Source organism: Bactrocera oleae, chromosome 2 (genome assembly GCF_042242935.1).
Source record: "Bactrocera oleae isolate idBacOlea1 chromosome 2, idBacOlea1, whole genome shotgun sequence".
Lineage (NCBI taxonomy): Eukaryota > Metazoa > Arthropoda > Insecta > Diptera > Tephritidae > Bactrocera > Bactrocera oleae.
Window position 1 is genome coordinate 27,653,452 of NC_091536.1, and position 5,250 is coordinate 27,658,701.

Consider the following 5,250-nt stretch of genomic DNA (forward strand, 5'->3'; position numbering starts at 1 on the left):
CCTAACAAGGTACCGATTATTCTGAAATTAATAACTTGTTCAGATTTGTTCTAAAGTAACTTTTGTATGCTACTGCAATTTTAACAAATCCATATAACCGGTAAATATCCAATAGCACTATTGAAAATGTAGCAGATGTTATCATAAGCAAACACATAATCTGGCAACTCGGTATTCAGCACAAGTCGATGCTTTGCTATAGCATCAGATTTGATTATTACAACAGTTATTAAATTACTACAACAGGTTATGGACCCAGTAGAGCACGTGTCGGTCTAAAAAACAAAAAAAAAAAATTAACTATTCGTTTTACTGTAACTCACGGTTTGATATTACTTGTAGGTAATGTTGTGCTCGAATTAACACGGTAAAATAAGCAAAAATGAATATGTCGCTTCCAATCGAAAAACTTGATGACGACAACTATAAAGTATGGCACATGGCCATGAAAAGTCTTCTCGTAACGGCGGACTTATGGAAAGTTGTGTGAGGAAAATATGTGAGAAATGACGAAAATGCATTAGAAGCAGAAAAATGGGATACGCTAGATCAAAAGGCACTGGCATACATGGTGTTAAACGTAAAACCAACTCAGTTGATGCACATAAAGGCGTGCACAGCGGCAGAAGCTGCTTGGAAAAAACTAAAGCAACTACACACACAAATTGGGCCTGTACGGACAGTACAATTATATCAGAGGCTGTTGCGTTTCAACATGCAGCAAGACGAAAATGTAGGAGCACATGTAAATTCATTTGTGGAGACAATTGAAAGGTTGGCAGAACTGGACATTAAAATCAACGAAGAGTTGAAGGTTATAATGTTGTTGAGCAGTTTGCCTGATACATGGGAAAACTTCGTGGTCGCAATAGAAATTCGCGATGAGTTGCCCACATTTGAAGTCGTCAAAGTAAAAGTGATGGAAGAAGGCGCTCGCAAGCGCGAAAGAGAAGAACGCGAAGGCAACGCCCCGTCACAAGCGGTGTACACACACACGCAAGCAAAAGACAACAGGGACAAAGGAGAAAATGGCAACACCAAGAGAAACGCAAGAACAAGCGAAAAGGAGAAATTTAAGGGGAAATGTTTTATCTGCGAAAAGCCAGGGCACCGAGCTAGCGAATGTCGTAATAAGAAAAAGAGCACGACACACAAGGCTAAAGGGCATCAAGCAAGTTGTGCATTGCACAACTATGTTAACAAAGGGTGCGAAAACATTTGGTGTGTCGATAGTGGTGCAACATGTCACATGTGTTGCGATCGCAACTTGTTCGTAACAATTGACGAGAAGAAGAAGACTTCAGTCATGTTAGCAGCAGACAAATTTGTTGAGTCCCAAGGCATGTGGTATTGTAAAGTTATAGTACAACAACACTCAATTAATGTTGCAAAATGTTTTATTTGTTCCGGAGCTGCGTATGAATTTTTACTCGGTAAGCGCAGCAGCAAAATACGAAATTTGCACTATTTTTAATGGGAAGGAAGCGCTGGTAAAAAACAAATACGGCAAGGTAGTGTTAAGGGCAGCACAAGAAAACAATTTGTACGTATACTCAGAAAAAAATGCTGTATTTATATTAAACAATTTGGCACCTGCATCACAATAGATTTGGCCATCTAAATTCCCAAGATCTAGAGTTGCTTAGCGAAAGAAATTAGTACATGGAATGCACATCGAAAACATGCACGAGAAAATTAATTGTGACACCTGTAATCAGGCAAAACTGTGCTCGTTGCCGTTCCCACAAAAGGCGCATCTAGTTACAAAGGCAGTGCTCGAGTTGGTACATACAGATGTCTGTGGGCCAATGAATGTGAAGTCAATCGCTGGAAATAGATACTTTGTAACATTTATTGATGATTACTCGCGTAAAATCTATGTTTACTTCATGCAAACTAAAAATTAAGTGTTTGAGAAGTTTAAAAAGTTTCAAAGCTACGTGGAGCGCCAAACTGAAAACAAAATCAAGTCGTTACGAAGCGACAACGGAACGGAATATGTTAACAAGGAGTTAACATCATATTTGGAAAAATGCGGGATTAAACGGCAGTTGACGGTTCCCTACACCCCGCAACAGAACGATGTAGCAGAACGCGCCAATCGTACCATTGTGGAAATGGCGAAGTGTCTGTTAATTCACGCAGAGCTAGAGGACTTCCTGTGGGCAGAGGCTGTAAACACGTCAGTCTATTTGCGGAACAGATGTCCCACAAAAGCACTGGCAGGAGGAACACCATTTGGGGCTTGGAAAGGCCACAAGCCGTCAGTTAAGCACATGCGAGTGTTTGGATCTCGCGCTTTTGCTCTTGATAAATGCACAAAAGGCAAGTTCAAGGCAAAGGCAAGGAATATATCTTCGTTGGCTATTCCTCTGAAGCAAAAGCATATCGCTTATATGATAGAGATAAGCGATCCATAATTGAAATGCGAATCGTTCGATTTGTTGAAGGTGAGTTTTGCACAAAAACTATCAAAAACTGCAAACCTTGTGAACAATATAACGACTTTATGACAAACATCATTCACCTTGAGTCATGCACTTATACTCCAGAAAACGAGCAGATTGAGCATAAAGAAGCTGTCAAAGACCTGCACAGTGACTCTGGCAAAGAGAAGGAGGAGTTTGTGAGCGCAAGCGATAATGAAGGCAGTGATGACGGTGATGGTACAAGGAAGCCTTAGCAGGACGATACCTCACCCATCCGAGGACCAGGTAGGCCTAGACTAGTACATACAGGGCAACCAGGCCGGCCGAAGAAACAATACCAGGTGCTCAATAGTCTGAACTATATGGATGACATTGAGACACCGAAAACCGTTGCAGATGCATTGCAGGGCCAACATGCGCATGATTGGCAAAAGTCAATGCAAAATGAATTCGACGCTCTTTAAGCAAACGATACATGGACGTTAACTGAACTACCTCCAGGGCACAAGGTTATTGGCTCGAAATGGGTATATCGAGTTAAGAGAAGCATAGACGGTGATATTGAAAGCTTCAAATCACGATTGGTTGCTCAAGGCTGTGGGCAACAGTTTGGCGTAAATTATTCTCACCTGTTATCAGGTATGAGACGATTCGTATGCTGTTTGCAATCGCCGCTGAAAAACAATTTTATGTGCACCAAGTCGACATTGCGAACGCATACCTGAACAGCAAGCTTCATGAAATTGTGTACATGAAGCAGCCGCCGAATTTCGTTAACAAGCATCATCCGAACAAGGTTTTAAAACAACAGAAGGCCATCTACGGGCTTAAACAATCAGGAAGAGTGTGGAACAACACACTTGATGACGTCTTAAAGAATATGGGTTTCAAGCGATGCAAGAACGAGGCTTGCTTATACGTTAAGCAAGAACAACGGAAATTCAGCTACATAGCAGTCTACGTAGATGACTTAATCATTTTGTGCCCGATCGAAAATGACATAACCGAGATTAAGAAGAAGATTGCTGCAAACTTCAAGGTGCACGATCAACTATTTTCTTGGCATGGAAATAAAACGAGACGGTGAGAGAGGATATATCAAGATGTGCCAGAAAACGTACATACAAGGGCTATTGGATACGCATGGTATGAAAAACTGTCGTCCAGTAAGCACACCGTTAGACCCTGGGTACCAAGTGGGATGCAATAATAAAAGCTGTGTACAGGTAAATATGAAAGGGTTTCAGTCACTAATTGGTTCGCTTATGTATTTAGCAGTCCTGAGTCGGACAGACATTTTGCACGCTGTGAGCAAATTGTCGCAAAGAAACACAGATCGACACGAAGAACACGAGAATGCAGTGAAACACATTCTGAAGTATCTTGCGGGTACTATGAATCTGAGTATCATATACCGCAAGTCTGGTGAATCGGAAAGACAGAAAATCCTACAGAGGCTACGCATTTTTTATGGCTGGAAGTGCGTTCTCTTGGTCATCAACGAAGCAAAGCGTTGTCGCGTTAAGCAGCACAGAAGCAGAGTACATCACACTATCCATGGCTGCCAAAGAAGCTATATACTTCTACATGAGATTGGGTGGTCTGAACAACCAGAACCGATGACCATATTTGGCGACAACATAAGTGCGCAAAACATAGCGCAGAATCCTGTGCATCATAAGCGCACAAAACACATTGATATAAAATATCATTTTATACGAGAAAAAGTAGAGTCAAATGATATTGTATTAGAGTATGTAACAACAAATGATAATATTGCCGATATACTGACAAAATGTCTAAATAAGCATAAGCACAACGGGTTTGTAAAGTCTCTTGGCATGATTTGAAGAAGTAATGAAAATGTAACAGATGTTAACATAAGCAAACACATAATCTGGCAACTCGGTATTCAGCACAAGTCGATGCTTTGCTATAGCATCAGGTATGATTATTACAACAGTTATTAAATTACTACAACAAGCAATTTTTTAGATTTAGCTATATACTGAAATACATTAATTTTTCTGATATGCGCTACCGTAAAATTGTCATGTTATTGCAGTAATAACAAATTAATATAACCGAAAGAATTGAAAAAAAATCCACTTTCTTAGATTTACACTCAATTTTCTTTTATATTGAATATTAATAATTCTAACAAGGTACCGCTTATTCTGAAAACTATAACTTTTTCTGATTTGCGCTTAAGTAACTTTAACATGATATTACAGTTTTAACAAATCCATATAACCAGGGCACTTCGAACAGCACTTTCTTAGATTTACACTTATACTGAAATACATCAATTTTTCTGATATGCGCTATCGTACAATTTTCATGTTATGACAGTATTAACAAATTCATATAACCAGTTCATTTAAAGATGTGGGAGTTAAGCAGTGTATGAGTAGTGAATTAATTTATTTAGAAATATAATTCGGGTATACGACAGGAGTTTATTGTACGTTTGATATACATTGGTTACTTGTGAACGACTACTATTGATTTCATATTTTGTCTTCTCCCTGTTTGCTGTTTCGGTAGATTGACGCCGTCGGGTTGCGCAGCAGCGCTGCTCGCGGTAGTTTACGTGAATACGTTGCGTATATGTATGTGTGCGTATCACTATATTCTACACTATGGATCATAGAGAACTTCGCGCCACATCAACTTTCCGCTTTTTAGCATTTCGATTCGCTAGCGATCAGTTCTCCGAGCACCCGTATCAATCGACTCCTTTTTTCCTCAATAATTGTGCCAACGGTGAGTGAAGGTAAAATTAACTTATTAGTTAATTAAATAAATAAATAAATCGTAA